At 36.7% G+C, this 21780-nt stretch overlaps 1 protein-coding gene across 2 annotated transcripts in view; it reads right to left on the bottom strand.

Moving 5' to 3' along the window:
• Positions 1 to 21780, bottom strand: part of ZFHX4 (zinc finger homeobox 4) — a 139149-nt gene that overhangs the window by 114916 nt on the left and 2453 nt on the right. The window contains exon 1 of one of the 2 annotated variants that reach the window (XM_075213681.1): positions 21591 to 21717. The exons of the other annotated variant lie outside the window; for it this stretch is intronic. The gene's annotated coding sequence lies outside the window, so the exon portion shown is untranslated. Of the gene's footprint in view, positions 1 to 21590; positions 21718 to 21780 lie in introns of those variants that run through there. 2 annotated transcript variants of the gene reach the window in all.

Genomic DNA, 21780 nt, shown 5'->3' with positions numbered 1-21780 from the left:
CCCACATTCCAAAAATATACTAGTAGGTTAATTGGCTGCTATCAAAATTGACCCTCGTCTCTTTCTTTCTGTCTGTGTGTGTATATATGTTAGGGAATTTAGACTATAAGGGGCAGGGACTGATGTGAATGAGTTCTCTGTACAGCGCTGCAGAATCAGTGGCGCTATATAAATTGATGATGATGATCAGTGACAGGACTTTAAAGAGGCAAGGGAGCATTCAGTGCCATAGAGGGAGTAATAGGTGAGAATGACTCTTAATGACAAATGTTCACTGCATACATATTGTTCTATAGCACACTCCAATCTATGGCTACAAGAATATGCTGTGAGTTTTAGTTTAACAATAACTGAAGATCTACATGCTGTCGTCTATTGCTGTTCTATGGTAGCTATTAAAACATGAAAACCACATAAAACAAACATTTTTTTATTTATATATACAAATTTTTTTTTTTTTTACCACAATACCATATTCCAAGTAATCACAACAGGTGCCTGGAAAGATAAGATTAATTTCCACTTACGTGCCCACTTTACTGTGACAAAAATTAATGTTTTACTCTGGCAGTTTCCATTTACAAAATATTCAACAGCAATCCATTGATTACTCTGTTCTCAGTACTGTTGGTCAGTACTGCAAACCAAAGCCTTTAATAAGTTAACAAACCACAAAAAAAGGTCTTAACCATAATCTGATGTTTAAAGCAATTTAAAGTGTCATGCTTTCTCATGATGCAGATGGTGCACATTTACAAATACCGCAAGTCTGCAGCCAATAAGAAGAGCAAATAGAACCATTTTGTAACCCATAGTAGCAGCCAATCAAATGTATGCTTTCATCAGGCTGCCTTGCACCAGACTGATAAAGGCATATTTCTAACTGGTTGCCATTGGTTACATACAAAAATATGTGCTCTGTTTATTTGCACATGCAAGTTTACATTCTTTTTCCTCTTCCCTGGAAGGTGCTGGAGGGAAGGTCCGAGTCTATAAAGTGGGGGAGGTAGTGCTGCAATTGGCGTCATTGCACAGCAGGCGTGGGGTCATGACGAGGTGATTCTCAATGAATCGAGTCATCATGGATTCATTAGGGAAGTGGGCAGTATGTTGGGACTCATTGTTCCACAACAGGTGGAGAACTACAGACTACAGACTGCCTACCTTTACCTTAGGGCTTAAGGACTACGCAGCAATATTCATTTTCTGCTCATGTTGAACGTGGAATTTTTGTTTCTAATGACGTGAGACACGCACCATAATTTTTTGGATAAAGGTCAGTTTAGGAAACAAAATCTGTAGTCTAAAAGGTTCCATTTTTATATTAATCATATCTAATCGGGCCAGCGATGTCAGAAAGGGAAATGATCAGATACATCAGATGATTTGCATAAACTGAAAATGAATCAAAATTAGTTTTGGTATCTGTGATGGCTAAAATGACAGTCTAATTGCTTCTGCATCAAGCATCACAAAGCATGGTGTGTAATTTTAATCACTGATGAGTTACAGGTTAATTATGCCTGTGGAATGCATGGAGATTTAAACCCCTTTTAAATAATTTGATCACAAAGTGCATGAAAAGAGGAATCATTTTCTAATTAGTAAACATAGACATGTTTACCTTTGGATGGGGAAACTTTGCACAAACATGGGCTTAATAACAAAAGGCAAGATGTCTAATGCTTAGTTACTGTAGCTGTAATATAAAATACAGATCAATTTTTCACGTAATGCTTCAAAAAGGTTTTATTTATAATCCAGTATGAAGTCTGCCCAGGAAACGTCATAAAAGGTGAATGCTGCATATAAACTTGGAACAAGTGGACTCCGCCTCCATGGTTCATTTTCAGCTGATTTGCAGTTCATTAATGGGGTTTGTATAGCTAATGCCCATATCATGATACTAACGCACTCAGCACAAATATTACAAAAAAGGCTACTTGTCTGATAACTCTAAGCATGCACAATGAATTGCAGTCAGGCTGGTGCCTAACGTGCATTTGATAACCTCAAGAATATTTAAAATGGATGCTGCAAGGAGTATGACTAAAGCACATTACCTCTCCTATGTCAGGCAGAGCGGTAATGGAAAGCCCTGTTGTGGGAGGAGCCATTCACATACCTAATCATTGCAATCACCATACATACAAAGTTTACTATTCAACTAATCTAACTAGCACTGTTGCCATAACAAACATCGCTATAAATTATCCTTCCAGAATTAATCAAACACCCCTAAACAATGACATCAGATTTCAGTCACCATCGTATAAACACATGTGCACTTCACTAAAAAATATATATATAAAAAAATAAATACAATTTCTTTGAACTAATGGGACACTGGTTGTGGATAGGTGATGTATATTTTCGCAAGTCAGTCAACAGGAGAAAATATGAGAAAGTTTCTTATTTGGTGGTCTGATTAAAACGTTAGATATAAATAATTACAGACGTTATTCCACAAACAGATGTTACTTTTAATTAATATTCCTGTCAATTCAAATACTTTCTTGAGGTGTCAGTGTAGACAGCCCAGGAAGAAAAGTTTACGCTTCACAGCAATACCCCTCTTCAAGACGTTCTAGCAAAGTTGTGCTAGGATTGAAAAGTAAACAGTTACCCTGCCACTGCAAACACTTTAGAGTTCTCTACTGAATGCAAAACAGAAGCAAAGAGGCACTAACGACTAATGCAGGAGACTTTCACTTCTAAAGTTATCCAGAATAAAATGTCCGTCTGCAACGGGCATTAGTTCAACAAACACTTGGATCAACTAGTATTTTAAAGTAGCAAAATCTAAAATTAAAACGAATGCAGAACAAAATAATAAACATACCTTTGTGCGTAGGAAACACAATAGATCGGTGGCTTCTGTACCCAAATTCTTTCATCAAAATTGGGGTGATAGTACGCAGCAGATCAATTACTGACTCCATCGTTCCCCTCAGCAGTTAGTGTTTTGCATGATTACTAAGCTCTTTAAAAGCTAAAAAAAAAGAAACCTACCCAGAACTCTCCCCCAATTATAAAAAAAGGCACTTGCCGGAACAATGGGAGCTGAATTCCTCTGAGTTTAAAATGCAGAATTCTGATTAGAAACAAAAGAACCAGAATTACAGTGTACTTCTGTTTTTAATTGAGATTGTCCCAACCTCCTTCTACGGTCCAGCGAGACAGTGTTTGTGAAATGATTAAAAAGAACGTGATCTGATCAAGAGGATAGGATAAAAGGAGAGGAATGCTAGGTTAGCCACACTGCTTAGAACTGAGAGAGGAAACCAATGGGCTTCTTAGCCTATTGTTTTTCAGATTCCATCTCATTTGACCATCTCAAATACTTTCTGTCATCAATTCTCTTTATTGAGAAAGGGTTAAAAGTTGCCCACTTGTGACATAATATGCTACCAACCTACAGATCTTAATGGGGGGGGTTGGGGGTTTGGCAGGGGGGGGCTGAAAGAGAGTAAATAAATAAAAATCCTTGAATTATATCAAGTTTCCGAAAGGTCATCACTGTCTCTGCTGTGGCCTTTTCCCCGTACCAAATCCTCTATCAATATGTCATAGAGAGTTAGGCAAAGACAAAAGAGAAGCTCAGTGTGAAAACTGCACATATATCTAATCCTGACAAAGGAATGAATAGGCCTTCACAAGTATAATTATACTTGTTTATTTGTTACCACGTACAGAGGACTGATGAAAAAATCCATCAAAGTGGTATTATGCAGACACCAAGAGCTTCTTTTCTTTGGTGACTAAAGCCACATTGAGGCTTAAATTCCTTATTGTTAAATTCAGAAGAAGAAAAAAAAAAAAATTTGGCCGGACTCTCTTTGCATCAGTTGCTGACAGGTCTTTTGTACAGGGGGGTGTATTATTAGATGCATTAGCTAAAAACTTTCACTGGTACCTTTTTTTAGCCAATGTCCTTTACTATGAAGTCACGAATTTGGTGGAAGAAAGGAGCAGCGGATTTTGGTGGTCTTGGTTTTGTAGTGTCCATCAATAAAGTTTTACAGCCGCCCAGATACTTTAAACAATGATTAGACCATTATCTATAACAAGTGAATTGCATATAACTGATGAGTAGCCTGATGTAGGTTTAATCAACCTCCAGCCGTCATGGAACTACAAGTCCTAGCATGACCGGCAACAATCGGAGAACAAAAAGGTTGCCTATTTCTAGCCTACTGTAACAAACTTCTACTGCCTTTCAACTCAGCATGCTCAACAGGCCTTCGTAAGTGTGAAGAGCATGTGCCACACTAATTGCAAACAACAGTCGCCAACCCCAAAATTCAAAGACTCACAAAAAAAAGTGAACGAGTTAAGTTTTCAAGGGCTAACCAGAACAACCCTATAAAATATGAAGGAAAAAATATGTAACAGATGAACTATTAAGTAGCCATTACACTTTAAAAGACCCTAAATCAAATAACTGAGGCACGTTTTGGTGGGGTGGGAGTCGAATAAGCTTTTTCCTTAGTGGACAGAAATATATCAAAGTAAAAGCAATCTGCATAGTTAATGTCTTTGTGCTCTTTCCAATTTAAAACAGAAAAGCTGTAATTTTTCTTTGCTGGCAATCTGGAAACACTCTGGAGTTAATTACAGCTGATTCGTAGTGAACCGCACAAACAAAGGCCAGTCTATGTCCAGACAATTATACTGCATTAACCAGCTTAGTGCTTCCTGCTGATGGTTCAGGGTTCTTCCATTACACCCTTCTACCTTCCCAGCACGATAGAAAATGCTTCTGCAAGGAGGAATTAATGAAGAGAACTGCAAAAGAATGTGTGACGACCTCTTCTGACACAGCAGAAAAAAAAAACTTTCCACCCATGTCCCGACAAAAAGAGAGAAGGTAATTAAGTTTGAATAGAGGGATGTAACCAAATATAGTATGCCTTTAATGGTAGGCACATAAAAAGAGATAGCTTACAAAGGGAGACTGGAGAGTGCCATTCTACCTGATGACTACTTCTATCTCCCTCTCATCTTCCTCCTGCTCTCCCTCCAGGCCATGGTAGCTAAAAGCCCAGATTGTTTTAATTTTCTAATCAAATCTTATGTGCCTGATGTCTTCTGAGCTTTCTGTTTTATATAGGAATCAAAGGGGTGAATGTACCTTTTGAATAAATGTGTAATGGGTTAGATCCCATAGATTGGAGGCTTGCGAGCCGGCCCTTACATCTCTGTCTGTCTGTATTACCCAGTTTTGTTTTATTACTGTGTTTGTTCACAATTGTAAAGCGCTGCAGAATAAAAAATGTTAATAATAAAATAATAATAATAACAATAATAATAATAATAGGTTCTTATTTAAATATGGCAACATCTTGATTTGCTGAGATTGTTTCTGGTTATTTACGTATCCTTTGACTGCATACACTTCTTGACATCCATGGAACGAAAAGTTTGCATTTAGTCACTAGGGGCCTGATATAGAGTCGGACACAAGTCCTACTGTTGGGCGCAAAAAGCACCTTTGGCCAAAGACCCAACTTAGTTTGCACTCTGGCTGAGACGGATCACCGCGTAGCACCTCTCTGCGCTAAGAGAGGTGGAACGGGGAGGTAGTGGGCGAGCCTAGCACTGTAAAGGCAAGTTAACGCTCTTTATATGTTATTGTGAGTTGAAAGCAACAGCAGATAGGTCTCTAGGAGACGCATCTTTTGCGGGTGCTTTCAGCTGGTGCAAGAGACCTTGTTGTATTAAAAACAAAGTAAAAAATAATTGCATTTGTTTAAAAAGTTGTGCACCCAAACAGCATAACCAATCCTTGTGCTGTTTGGGGGGAAAAAGAACAATTTTTTTTTTTTATTATTTCATTATCAGCTTTACAGGGTCACTGTGCATGATACACTTGTACACCGGCCCACAAGGCAGATAGAGAGATGTGTTTGTGCAATTTGCACAGTATTTTAAGTCGCACGGATCTAAAGTGCCACTCGAAATATTGTGCAAATTGCGGGATGCAATTTACACTTATGATTTCAGTGTAAATTGCGTCCGACTGTAAATGAGTTCCTAGATGTGCAGGTTAGGCAGGAAGTCTAGCAGTGGGACTAACTGTGCTCTTAAAAGCTATTTTGTTAATTTTATTTCAGTCAATACTAGTTACAGCATTTTGTGTGTACACCTCCATAGAGCAAAATGAGTCCTGTTTGACTACACATCTGAGGGGCGCTCAGTTAGCAGCTTCAAGCAGCTCAAACTTGAAGTACCACGTATAATGCAAAGTGCCGTAGGGGTGACACCTTACGCTGCATGCAAGGTTACGAGTCTCCATCTGGCCAGACCTGATTCGGTTAATCAAATAGAATTGTTTCTTTTACATTTATCAGGATCAATCTACAGCTTTTGCTGTTAGTCTGCATTTAAGCTGTGACTCATGTTTCTTTTTTCTTCCAAGAACATTTCAGAATCAATATGCAAGAAGTGAGAGCAATTACTTGTAAGTTGCCTCAGTAAACAAACATGCATGAAGCATTTGGAACACTGTCTTATATGAGCAGAAGACAAGAGTGCAAGCATAATTATTTCCATACAATTAACAAGGGAGAACAGCACTAGTCTGCAAATGGCTGCCAAGAGGCCCAGTATTAACAATATCTGTTGTTAAACACAAAACACTGTATGTCAATCATGGTGATTGAGACTCTGGTTGGCCAGTCTTAGCTGTATGTGGACATGCTTTACAATTGGACCTGTCAATAAACTTTTATAATGAATTGCTGAAGGCTCTGGATATCAAGTGTTCCTGTGTGAAGCAATGCAGACTGTAGTCTATTGCAGGGGCTAACAGGGGAGGCATAGGTAGTGGGGAACCATGGACATGTCCTTTAAGGATGGGACATACTGAAGATTTTCAGCAATGCACTATCAACAATCAAACTCTTTATCATTCTTCTTCTTGTTTATTTAATACAGCACCAACTGTATTACCCAGCACTGTACACATAATATGTAAGTATTCACATAAGTCCCTGCCTCCTTGGATCGTACAGTTCTACTTCTATTACACACACACGCTCTTAGGACCATTTTATCAGAAGCCAATTAACCTGCCACACGGGAGGAACATACAAACGTCACACATATCATCAAAATCAAACACATGGCCCCAGCGCTACGAGGCAGCAATGCTAACCACTGCACCACCCTGCTGCCCCAAATATACAGTATTCACTGCCGCAAACAGTAACGAAACACAGACAGCAGTAATACAATGTATGCATGTTCCTTCTTCCGCACTCCATCTACATTGGTCAGCCAGTTGGTGACTGCGGGCGATATGGGTGGAGTTTATGAGACCAACCTGCGCTCATTAATGCCTCCTGGTCAGAACCCTCCTTGAACAATAGGTATTAGTGATAAATTCATAATAAATGATGGATGGGAATTGCCTGGCATTCATTGGACAATTACGGTCTACACATACCCATCCCTGACTCTTGTTTGGGTGATGAAAATTCACTAATGCTTTCAGTATATTAAACCTTACTATGAAAAGATATAAAGACAACTAGTGATGGGAATGAAGATTATTATTGTTGGAAACCAACGCCAAGAATCAGTGAATCTAACCAACACCAATGAATCTAACCAGCTAAAGTAGTGATAGTGAAAAATCTACTAAGTGCAACGAAAACACAATGCAAATATTGTATATTTCTGTAAGATAGACCCATTGAGCCTTAAGCATTAATCGCATCTCTTGGTCTCATCTATGCAAAGCAGGATTAGAGCTAAAATGATGACTTCTTAATCCCTTTGAATTTTCCTTTACTAAATAAATATTAATCTAGAAATCAGAAGGGTTCTGCCAGGTATTACAATGCACACAATGTACATTAGGAAAATACTTAATGGTTATGTAAATTGCACTCAATTTTACAAGCTGCTCATTGATGAGACTGGTCCCAATCCATTTCCTCTTCCACCCTCAAAAATCCCTCTCAGATTTGAAAGTTTAAGTTCATAATCCTACTAAACAGAAAGATTAACCTTGGAATCCATTAAGTCTTTCTTGAAAGAAATTCACTGCATTAATCATGTCAGAGAATTAACAAATCATATTACCATGTTTATTTATATGTCAATACTTTCAACCTGTAAATCCACCACAATATAATCCTCCTGTTGGTAGAACTTTAGCAGGAGATAAGTGTTATTTCAAAACTCCACAGAATACAATTGTACAGAACCAGTTTTGGCTATAAATCATTTCTCTTGTTTTCATTACAGGAATTGTTTATACATCCTTTATACAAAAGCATTACAACTGCAGCCATTACAAATGCAGTCCCAGGTCCAATGGACCAGTTTCTAGGAATATTTAAGAATAGATGGAGAAATCCTACCTATTGGACTCTTGGGGGGAATATGTATTACATCTTCTAAACAGGAAATGTGGAAGTGTTGCACATAGCAACCAATCAGATTCTAGCTATCATTTCTCTAGTACATTCTAGAAAATGAGAGCTAGAATCAGATTGGTTGCAATGGACAAAACCGCCACTTTTCCTTTTTAGAAGTCTTAGTAAATCTACTTCTTGGGCCTCTGTGTATAACTGTTTTGAAAACTACTGTACAATTATGAGGGAATGGAGATCTGTCACTATGACTGATTGTACTTGCATTATGCAAGTGTTAAAAAAAAACAAAACAGTTTTTCTTCAGATAGGAGAAAGTTAGTGGATAGCACTTCTGCCTCACAGCACTGGGGTCATGAGTTAGATTCCTAACCATGGCCTTATCTGTGTGGAGTTTGTATGTTCTCCCTGTGTTTGCTGGGTTTTCTCCGGGTGCTCCGGTTTCCTCCCACACTGCAAAAACATACTGGTAGGTTAATTGGCTGCTATTAAATTGATCCTAGTCTCTGTGTGTGTATGTTAGGGAATTTAGACTGTAAGCTCCAATGGGGCAGGGACTGATGTGAGTTCTCTGTCCAGCGCTGCGGAATTACCGGCGATATAAATAGCAGCAGCTTATGAAGTATAGATAAAGAGGGCACCCTAATTCTAATGTGATGACTCTGCTGAGTAGTTCCGCATATTGCTCCATCCACACTCCAAGAGTGCTTCCTTCCTTTGTTACAGTTCCCCAGCCTCGCAAGCACTCAGAAGGCAAGGAATAGAGTGAGGAAGCTGGAGGAAGAAAGTTGCGCAGGAGTGATGACAGAACAATATGTGAGACAACAGTTAGCATAATCACCCCATTTATATACAGTGAAGGAATACTTCACATAGGCCTATTTGCACCATATGTGGTTCAGTACATTACCATACCTTATCAAAAGATCATGGGCCTGATTCATTAAGGACCGTAAGGTAAATAAAAAAAAGAGTAACTTTTCTCCTAGACAAAACCATGTTACAATACAAGGGGTACAAATTAGTTTATGATTTTGCACATACGAAAAATACTGGCTGTTTTTTCATGAAGCACATAAAATACTTAATAGATTTATTTGTACACTGAAATGTAAAGTTGATCTAGAACATGCCTTACCCCCACTATAAATCTGCAATTACATTTTAAATTTGCCTCCCCCTCCAATGCAACATCGTTTTGTCAAGATGCAAAGTTACTCATTATTTTTGCTTTCCATTCCTTAAAGAATTCGGCCCCATGTGTGTAGCACAAAAATCGATCTCTAGGTGAATATTTACACTTGTACATTAGAAAATATACCAAAAGATGTGCACGTTAAATGTGCTGGAATGGGCTTCTCGTATGACAAACACTTTCCTAAGTCTTTTGAATTTCTAAGATTGAAAACCATATACCTTAAACAACATGTGGCAGATGTATTTGGCAGGCATCTACAGAAAGGAATGAAATAACTTCAACGGTAAAACATTACCATCAATTATTATACAGCAATAAACAGATTGTATTTCCATGTATAACATTTTTTTCCTTAAATGGGGCTGGGTTTTATATAGTGTATGTTCCATAATATATGTCTATAGAGATGTATTTGATGAGTATGTCCCCTACAGTTATTATTCATTAAAGTTTGAAGATTCAACGGTTTCGGTGATGTCCGCAAAAGACCGGTAGCTAGAACCGCAAGTTTTATTATAATGAAATCCATATAAGCACTTTTATGTTGCTCGGGCTACTATTTTCCTTTGTGTCAGTAGACAGTGTTTGTGTGCCGAGTATTTATATAAACAACGAGGTTTAAAAAACAAATACATACTGTGTCTGTATGAACAAAAGCCTACATTTTACAAGGGCACACACACATAGGCATTGTAGTGTCCTTGCAATAATGGCCCATTAATAATTATTAGTATGGTTAAGGAACAGAAGGACATTGAGTCAGCAGGGGTTTTGGAGTAATCATAAGTAATTTGAAGGCTCCATTCTTTGATAGAAGAAGCCTTAGTGATGTTTGTGTGTATGTATATACTTGGTAGAGCTATACAAAGTAGTGTGTTCATATCCACATGGGAGGAGGGCCCCCTGTTGTTTTAACAAAGCAAGTTAGAGTTTTAAGGCATCATTAAACAATTAGACGATGAAGTTGGTCCTATGAAACCATAATTTACGACTATGTTCTAACAACATCCCAACAATAAAGTTTCTATTCTCTGGTTACTAAAAAAAAAAAAACTTTGTCTGAAGCCTAACACCACTGTAATTATCTTCATAAAACTAATCACCGGCCAGGTATTTTGAGAAACATTCCATTTCTATTAGCAACCCTCCGAGTCATAGTGATTTCAAAAACAGGCTGTGTAGGACTTGGAGAAAGTATATTTAAAGCCTTTCAGTACATATTTAAACAGTGCATTCAACACCCCTTACTAGTGATGCTAGTCAGGCAATTAACAGATGGCGTCCAGACCTTACAAAAAAAAAAAAAAAGTTTCCATATGGTTTCTTAAGATTCAGTATTTCAGCAAAGTTGCATTTTTTTAGGAACATAATGCATTGAAAAATACTCAAATAAGCCATTTTTCAGGGGATGGGTAAAAAAAATCAGTAGATGCCATAATTTCTGAAATAATTCATGTTTATTTTGTTACATCATGTTGTATTGCTGCACATTTTGTATTTTGTTAATAAGTTATTAATTCACTTAGTCTGACCTGTCCTTATGATGCACAAACGAGAGGAGACAGTTTACTCCTGGTAAGCGTCATCTTTTGTCATTATTTTTTCTTTACACTGAGACTTAATTTGTCTGTTGTGTAGAAGTGAAATGAGCAATTCGGTAATTAACTTTTGTGTTTTTAGATGTATGAACCTTAATTAGATTTCATTATAAACAAACAAATGTCAACCACAATTATAAGTTCCTTGCTTTACCCTCACATTATCCCTTTTCAAACAAACTTGATGTCACACAAATTATAATCAAGCGGACAGCAATTCGGAGTTGAATTCTACATGATTTGCCAGTAACCTGATTACCTTAACTTCAATATCATTACAGGAAAAGTATTTTAAGATAAATAATTACCAGAATTCCAACAGGAGACAGGCTTAATTGTATTGATTCAGGAGAATCAGGCGTAGTAGGACTTCAACTGACGGAATAATGTTATCTTAAATCTACCCTTTCTATTAAAATGATATTGCCTGGCAGGAAAAAGGTAATCTGAGATAGGTGTATGAAATCTCAGATACAGAGCTCAAATAATTATTTTACCCAATTATCTCCTACAAGAAGCAACAAAATATCACCGTGGAGCAACCTTATGGAACAGAATTGTTGGGGCCTTATTACAGAGTGGTTCATCTGTTATAAGCAGGGACTAGCAGATCTGCCAGGATGTAATGGAGGTGAATAATTAGTCTTGTAGCACTGTGAGTGAACTTCTCCTCAATGCAATAAGAGTTAATTAAAGTTTACCACCAAACATCAACCAAAGTAGGATGTTGATCGTGTTACAGCATTAAGTGCCAGCAGACAATGGTTGGCAGCAATTAGAACGGCTATCAAATGACCTGCGATGATAATTATACATTCAAAACAGCTAAAAGAGCTGAAAAAAAACTAATCAGCTTTCTTTTTTTTCTCTCTCTCTCTCTCTACAACAACAATTCGCAGGGCAGGAAGCAGGTATCAGATTATTTCAGTTTAACACTGTAAATCAATAGAATTAAACAAGCAGGAGTTGTCTGAGTACATTATCTAGCAAAGAACAATTTACTGTACCTGATGGACGAGATCCTGAACCCATTCACTGAACGAACACAAAAAGGCAAAGTGGATATGTTTCAGTAAAATGCTCTGCAAGCCTGCTAATTATGGGAATGGCTATTTAAACTGTATATATATATATTTTTTTTTCCCATTTTATAATTAAAACATTCTTTGCAGATATGGTAAAAGCATTTATCTCTGAGGATACTACATTACTATTTATTTTGCTTAAAATTAAATATTTTAAATGCTGGCTTTTTATTATGTTACGTGTTCATTAAATACAAATAATTTACATAAGAAAGGACATTTTATATTACTAGAAATTCTACCTCCTGGCGCCTGTATACTAAACCTCTCTATTTAATGTATGCAAGATACCATCAGTGAAAATTATTTTCATAAAATGGCTCACTGCTTTGCATAGTTATTGGGCTGTTGCCTAAAGCTATTTTACAGATTTTATTTTCTACCATTCCTAACAAACCTGATTTTCCCAACTAATACTGTTATGCTACGGATTTGAGCAAAGTGTTGGCTAAGCCCAGTATTTCCCTAGAGCTGTATTTAAGTCATGGCCCACTCCCTGTACTAAAAAAAAAGGGTCTCCCTAAAGCTCTTCTGCCCCTTCAGCACTCACTGGTCCTGACAATTTCACTTCAGAGTTTGCAAATGAGCCAATGGCTGTGATAAGATTGTGCTTTATCTAAGACGTATCATTAACTCTCATCACTATCTCCGAATGTGGCGCTTTCCTCTCTTGCGAAAGTTCCATGTTCTGTTTGATGTGCAGTTCAACGACATTAGGCATTACGGAAGTGACTTGTTACAGGAAGGGCAATTTCAAATGAGCAACTAGTATTTGGATAGCTATCACCATCATGGTTGGATAGCACAATTAATAAAAAGAAAAGCTGTTACAAAATCTTCACTAATATTATTATTAATAATCTACTTGTTTTTGCTACTTTTCCATTGTTTTTATTTTTGCTGCTGTTTTTTTAAGTTAACAAGTAGTATCTTAGGGTGAAAAATGCAATCTGAATATTGTAAGCCCGCCGAACCTATTGTTTCCACGTCAGTGTTAACAGATTCATTATCTCACACCATAGAAGTAAGCAGAGCCAACTGTAACACAACAGACCCTGGAAATGGAGGTCATTGGCTTTGAGTTAAAGTGCTATTCACTTTTGGGCTCAGCGAGTCGCTTCCTATTTCTTATTGGCATGAACCCACCCCCTTCTCATACCAGGGGAAGAACAAAGCCAAGTGTCTGTGTGAGGTTTATGAATAAATTAGAGGTGAGCCACTTTAAGTGCTGCCTATGATGTCCTTGGCAGCAGCGAACACTTAAACAGGCTCCTATGATCGGTGACTACTGGCAAACATTAAATCGTTATCCCTCATTGTGGAGGGTCAAAGACTCCTCCGTTTGTATCTATTGACCTCACCTATGGGATGCTAAGGTGTTATCTACTGGAGGTTGAAGGAAGTGTGATAAATCTTTGTAAATCTAGACTTGTGAAAGTTAAACTCCTTAGCTCATTAAGTATCCTGTTGTCTCTTACTTGTGGTTAATTAGTGCAACTATAATCTGTTTTTAGTAGGTGTAAATGGCCTGCTTAACCGGTTCCTACTCTGGTCTAATTCAAATGTCCATATCACCACGCTGCGTATATACAAAAACTGGCAAAATCAATATATATATCACCCTACTATATAATCACTTGATATATTATATGGTACTCAAGTAATGCAAACTAACTTGATTCATTTAATAGTTAAATAGGAAATAATGAAAGTTTAATTGTTCGTTTATTAAGATGTAAAAAACATAGATGTATAAGACAACATATTTCATGCTATTAGGTAGTTTAAGTAGTTATACTGGCCTATTTAAATACTGGCTATTATCTATGTAAATGAGGAACCACATTCACATAATACAGCCCAACCAGAAACTACAGTCTCTAAAGGACATGACATGTCAAGCTGTACTTGTCTCCCTCAGTCTCATGCCACACACACATAATCTTGGGATGTAAACTTGTCAATAGACAACAGTAGTGGCACTTCATATGAAGCAGGTGATTCTTGTGTTTGGCACTTCACTTCTGAAATTTCTTCTGTGGGATGCAGTACTCTACTTTACAATAATCAAAATGGCTCCTTTATCAATATCAGTCCAGCAGACACTTTACAAAATATTTACTAACATAATACAAATGTATAGAAGCTCATAGCCACCAGCAACCATTTTAGTCAATTACTTTCATTGCCTGACCTAAGGTAGATGGTAGATCCATCAAAGCTCTTTGGTTGTTTGAGTTATTAGAAATTTGTGCTTTTGCCCTTTGTTAGTTAATAAGTCACAAAATCTCAAGTCCTTCATTTATGCCAAAATAATATTTATTCAACTATGACACACTAGGTAGCATTTCAGGCTAGTTCCAGTGATTTTACACTAACCAGCCAGTATTTGATAGAATTCCATGATAAATCATTTTTCTATTGAGATTCCACCAAGTGTCATTCACCACAACATGAAAACAGAATTTGAACGTTCAGACAGAATGAACTGCTCACCCTATCTCTGCAGAGGCAGATTAGCATGAAGCCAAGGAAATGCAATATCTAATCCACTTAGCATGTATAATTAAGAAAAAAGATTTGTACAACACTTTTCTATTCGTCTGACATGTTGCAACAGGCCTCCACTATGCCATGTGTACAGTCCTACCAGTGCTGAAAAAGCTTTGTGCAGATGATGTATTAATCAGAATATTTCATGTGCATTAGTCAATATTAGTGAGCTGTGCAATGCTTAGGCTTACCAGATCTGCCATGTCAATCTGGACGCATGGAATAACAAACAATGATACACAATATATATAGTTTGACATTATGTGTACAGTTCTTAAACATTACAAGTATTACTACCTGCGACATTCATCATTTTATTCTATTATTTTTAACACAGTTAAACGATAAGTATAGCGCCTGAGTTGTACCGTAGAAAAAAAGCTGTATACAAATGGAGAAGACGCATACACTAAATTATAATGAGCTATTCAGTAGAAGTTAAGGGCACCACTCACGAGAGAATAATATTATTTACAAGACCAATTTTAAGACAGTGCAAGCTTGTGGTAGCTGTGCATACAGCAGTTTTATCCATAGCTGTCTATTAGCTTTTGCTAGGCCTGATAAACATCCATCCCTTATTGTGTCCTAGCCCAGGTATTTACTGTAGACCGATATCCAAATTCAGCACTGCAAAAAAAATGGACTTTTCATCGAACTTTCATATACTCTAAAATTTGCACACTAACAAATCGACTTCACTGCATCACAATTAAAACCAAAACTCTGATATACCACCAACATGATCTTCAAACACTACAATGCATGCAAAAGGAAGCACTGGCTATATCATTATACTTCTATTAAGATACTTATATAACTTCATGCCTGGAATTGAAAGCATTTAACTGTTTTAGGTCTAGAGGGCTTTAAATGCATTGAAATTCCAGAAAAAGATTAACAGTCACAGATCCAGTGCAAGTACATCATAAGAAAGCCATGTAATATTTTTGCACACTGCTGCACAGTCTAAAACTGTACTATACTCTGGGCTGCTGCCCACTCAGTAAGAATGCAGACAGTACATAAGCTACCATTAGCCCATGTGTTATCCAATTCTCCAGCGGTTGGAGACTAGCCAGTGACAACACATGCTGCTTGCTTAACCATGTTTTAAAACAGAAATGAGATTTTTTTATTTTTTTCTAAATAAAAGAAGGTATATTTTCCTTAAAGAAATCCAGCTTTTGCAAGAACATTCTTCAGCTCGCCCAGAAAGTTTGTTTTCCACTTGTAATGAAAAGTAACAGAAGAAGGGACAATTATAGAGACGTGGCCTCCAAAATCTCACAGCAGTGATACTTTTAAGAATGACCTAGTAACACAAAATCTAAATATAGAACCTGGCATAAAAAAGAGAAAGACTTAGAGTTAAGATCGGACATGCATTCATTAAAAAATAATATCTGCAAGCGTCCATTTAAAGTATGGTAATCATCTTTTTATATAATTTATGACATTCTCTAAAAACGGACTGGTAAAACCACAAAGTAAAGTAGCAACGTACCCTTAACTTTTGGCAGCACGTTTACAAGTATGATCAACAGACAATGTAAAACAAAAAGGCACAACAATGTTCTGAATGTTACAATGTCTAAAAAACAGCGACAACTACAATTGTTTTTTTTTTTTAACACACCAGACTCCAAGCTCTAGTGAACTGACAGCATATGTTAGGGAACTTCTGGGACTGAGCAATAAACAAATCAGGTCAGCATCTGGCAGAATCTGCCAACACTTGTCTTTGGTGGCACTAAATTGATAATTATGGTGGCTTGACACTAGGAAAGAGGGTGCTTAATGTACATACAGATAAATAATTATCCACACTGTATTTAATTTACAGATGTGCCGAAAGGACCAGTTCCCACCTTCAAAAGTGTCTCCACACTTAGGGTATTTTAACTGCTCTAATTACTGTTGAGAGCACATAATTAGAAGTACTGATCACACTGTCAACAGCTAGCCTGCTACAGCATAGCTCTGACTTACTAGGAAAAAAAAATCAAAACCATCCAAATGCAAACCATGTTCCTAACGCAAAAAAAAAAAAGGAACACAGTGAATAGGATATACATTTTTAGCGAAAACATATTTAAAATGCTTCAATGAACACCAATGCATCACAGTGCAAAATAAAATAGTACAAGTACAAAATAAAATAGTACAAGTACAAAATAAAATAGTACGTTGTTTATATGTTTCTTGACTAATGAAACACTTTAAACGTTATATATACTCAACATGATCAATTTAAAGGCGAGCACATGTAGTTATGTAAACTGTTTTTAATTGTTTACAATTTTCTTTTGTAAGTGACACCTATTTTGTAAAGCCTATGAATATATTGATTTGTAAGTGGAGAGACAGCAAATGATTAGGGTAGTGGTGTTTGATCTAGCTGTGGCAGTATGACCATACTGTTGTCTCACTACTACATACAGACCTGTGTTTTCTATCCTTGACCGATTTCTATCACATGTTTTACTTGAGGTGATGGTGGAAGCTGAGGACATCTATAAAGTTGCTGAAATCTGAGCTACCTACTTGTTTTCCGATGTCTTGGACAAATATAACTTTAGGGATAGCTAGGCAGAAGAATAAAGAATTAAAAAAAAAAAGAAAAAAAAAAGGGGTCTTGCATTTTCATCTTGCTTTCATCTTGGTCATTCAGTCAACCATTCAGTGCCCTATTCAGCCGAGCTTTTCATTATGCAAAAAAATGCTAATCCTTTTCCGATGCTTTCACACTTGTATAAACCACCATTCCTTCAGCAGAAAAGTAATTATATCAGTTTACCTTCCTGTCAAAAAAACAGGATTAATATTCAGATAGCAGTATCTTCTAGTTTTCTAATTTCTGCGGTAGGGAGCTAAAGATTATTAGGTAAAGTATTAGTGAGAGCAAGAGTCTTTTTTTTTTTTTCCCTGAATATGAATGTGTTATCAAAAGCAAAAAAAAAAAAAAAATTACTTCAGCTGCTGAGGGAAGTCTTTTCAGTCACAGAACTGACCTTCCCTTTTGCTGGGGCCCGAACAGAATAAGCCTCATTCGGGTCTATTAATCAGAGACAAATTATGAAAGAATGTGACTGGTCTGGTTGACACTATACTGTCTTGGAAGACTCAGTAACAGCCTTGTAACAATGTCCTCTTCATGGGTAATGAACAGCCATGACAAATGGAGCACAGCAACTATTTATTTGCATATGCAAATTCCCTCACAAGGGAAACATGTACAAACAAGTGTCATTGTGAGGTGGATTAGGCAAACAACATTTTCTTCTTAGGACATTCTGCAGCCCAGAACATTAGTCAACACAATTAAACCGGGTCTCCATGACTACTAATGAAATTTTACCATGGTATGAGTTAAATTAGAGAGCTAGATATGTTTCCACAATCCAACTTGAAATCCATTATTATTGCAGAACAATGCAGTGATAGTGCTTCGCCTGATCTTTGCCAGCTCAACAAGCCTCTGAAGTTGACAATTTGCATATGTTAATATAATTAAGCACTGATTCCATGAAACTTGTACATGCACCTTCCCGAGCACTTTACTCTTTGAACGATGGCCAAGTCCTTAACCCTCTGAATGGTCTGGAAGAGGGAGCTCTGACTGTGGGTGCAGCCCCAAGGCAGACACATAAAGGCTCTTCTTCTGTAAACACTAAGATCAACCTGGCCTCTCATATTTCTGTCAACACACTGAATGGAGCCTGTGCACCTACACATAATGTATAGTAAGACATACGTTAAGTCCTATTTATGTATATAAACAAGACTATGTATAGTCTATGTCATAAATGTATAGTATATAAAACAGACTACGTATAGTATAGTATATGTAGTAAACATATAGAATATAAACCAGTCTATGTAAAGTATATATAGTAAATGTGTAATATATAAACTAGACTATGTATAGAATTTGTAGTACATGTGTAGTATATAAAACAGATTATAATTATTTGACATGCTCATTATCTATTTTAATTACTTTATACAACAAAGATCATAATTGGGGTTTGTTGCATTTTAATAGGAAAACATAACTGAGAAAACATTGAAAAGTGTGGGGGAAAAAAAGAGCATGCAGTAACTAATGATCTTTGCCTAAATATATGCAGAGGCAATTAAGCAATGTTAATTACTATGACAGCAGTTAATTGAATATAATTAGATATTTTAAACCACTGAATAAAGCAGAGTTAAGATTAATTTTATTGAGATTAATTGTAAATAAGAATAGATTAACCGAGTGTTTTGACATGCATAAAAAAAAAGTGGTTCTGCAAATTATCTAAAACAGCTCAGGCAGAAGAAGAGAAAATAAACTCCTATATTATTCTAATGTCACACCTCGGATTCATCTGCTGAATAAACAGTACGTTTCAAACCGAAATAGACAGGAATCTTTAAGAAAAACAAACAGCTTGTTGAGATTAAAGGTCCTTTTGTCCTTTTTCGTGGGCATTTCTTTTACCAGACTAAATTAAGCGAGTCTGCAGCACGGTTTTTCGGAAGGAACATTTCACACTGAATGGAAAAAATGTTCTATCACATATGAAATTCATGCAGCTGTGCGGAACTTAGTCCAGCTGGTTTAAGACTATAAAACAACAGCAATTGATAGGCAGTAGGCCTTTGCTAAATTTTGTGGCAGAAATTATGACCTATTTTTTTTTTTTTGTATTCTATTTTTTTTTTTTTTTCCCCAATATATAGTATTTTCCTTTGTATCCTAACACAGGGCATGTTATTACAAAACAACAATTTTGAGAATAAAAAAGTGTTGGAGAACAGAAACACAACTGGGTTTATGGTATGGGCCTATCACTAGAAAACGACAGGAATGTAGTGTACACATGGCTCTCTACTGCTAGTTTAATGCTTTGGCCTGTCACTAGTGGCAAATCGATTAGTCCATTCAAGATATGATTATCTAACCTCCGTACTGCTTTAATTCTAAGCAGAAAATCCACAGCTTCTGTATTCCTTGAACTAGATACAGGAATGGAAGCTATTTAATAAAATTAAGCACACCAGCCACGACTGCTGCAGAAATCACAGCTAGGAAGGGTGCTTCAATTGATTTTGAAATAAATCAATAGGTGATTAACACAATATTTTTAAAGCCGCAGAATGAAGATATATTATGTAAACAAGTGTATTATATTTCCAATATCCATTCATTCCTTACTGGACGAGAGGTCTGTGATACCGCGATTGCTGTTGCTCCACGCCAATATAGGTCTCCTATATATTTTTTTTTTTATCAAAACCCGAAATCAGTCTGTGCAACAACGTTACAACAAGTCATTCCGCGGTGTAGGATTTTAAATCATCCAACCTCTTCTAATAGACTTGAGACTTATTGAGGTAGAAACCATAAAAAATGAAGAAGGGAAATTTAATCCCTGAAATATTGATTTGCACATTAATATCATATAGGCAGAGGGCAATTTGGCTTCATGGAAATGACACATTGTCGACCCTTGGTGAAGTCAGAGCCAATTTAACTGCTGAACATGTCTGAATCTCAAGAGTTATTAAGGGCTTCCCTTCTTGCCTTTATGACATTTCTTCTGCCTACCAATGCAATCTTAAATGTATTATCTTTAAGAAATAATTGTAATACCTCAGGGGTTTTCCTGTTAATGGAAGGGAGTCTAAACCACATCAGATTCTGAAATGCAACATTAAACCCTTGCAATCAACAAAACCACCTCAATTCTCATCCATCCAGTACAGGATCTAATATTGTTATTAGAGATAATCAAATTTCATTGTGTAAATTTAGGCTCACGGATTGAAGCAGTAAATTCTGCTATATTAATGTGATTTCACAACACCGCTATGCTAAAGTTGCTGGCATAGCATCTTTTTTTTTTTGTTATTCAAAAACAGTCAGCTACAAAGCAACCTAATTGTGCGAATGTTCCAAGATTCCGTGATGGAACTGCACTCACGATCAGCTGAGGTCCTCTCTCTTTATTTTGAGCTATGCCTAATTGATAACTTCAATTTGAAAGAACAATTAAGTGACATTGCATAAGGCAACAGCAGGTACTATGACTGCGTTACAGATGGTCCACCTGACCCCCTCTTTGTTTGCTGGTCACATATTTAATTTTTTTTTTTACAGATTTATGACTTTTGTCTATTTCCTTGTTGACGTTTATGTTTCTTATCATAAACAAGGAAACCATTAGCATATGCTTCAATTGGAGAAAAAATATCTTAGCCAATTTAAAATAAAGCCAAACAAACTCCAGTATATGCCAATTTCTCTACCAATCACACTATGTATAGAAAGATGTCTACTGAGAAGAAAAATAATAAAAGAATAAGCTTTAGAGGCCATTGTTGTTAACCCAACTGCTGAAACATCTGTCTTGTGCTCTTAGACAGTCTCTGCTCCCCTGCTGAGTAAAGCAGCAAAATATATATATAGAAAACAAAACAAATAGTTTTTTACATTGTAGCATTATTACTATTATTATTATTATTGCTATATTATATGCTTAGCATTGGCTGCCATGATTCTCGTGGTGTTGGCTAGGTAGGAATAAATAAAATAGCAATGCATATTTTACATATCTTCTATTTGTAAAGCTTTCCAAGTAAGTGCTCTTTCTGTACTCTGTAAAAAAAAAAAAGGATCGTAGAAAAGGAAAACCTGACCCAAAGCCCAATAGGATCCTGTCAGAATCATCTGTAAACAGAAAGTAGAACAAGTGCTGATGGCATTGAGAGTGTTACATACCCAGGCTGTGTTTTTGCATTGCTCTCAATGGAAGCGATCGATGCCCATGTCACTGTCGTGTCCCAATCGCAGCCAAGTCTCTACCTCAATCTAAGCAGCAGCCCCACAGACTGGCCAGCTTATTTCACAGCCTCCGCTTCCACAATACCACAAATATTACATTTTCTGGGCTCTTGAGCGTTGATTGCTC

The sequence above is a fragment of the Mixophyes fleayi genome, chromosome 5 (genome assembly GCF_038048845.1).
Source record: "Mixophyes fleayi isolate aMixFle1 chromosome 5, aMixFle1.hap1, whole genome shotgun sequence".
NCBI classification, from domain to species: Eukaryota; Metazoa; Chordata; class Amphibia; order Anura; family Limnodynastidae; genus Mixophyes; species Mixophyes fleayi.
The sequence above is the reverse complement of the archived record's forward strand: the minus strand, read 5'-3'. Positions and strand labels throughout refer to the sequence as shown.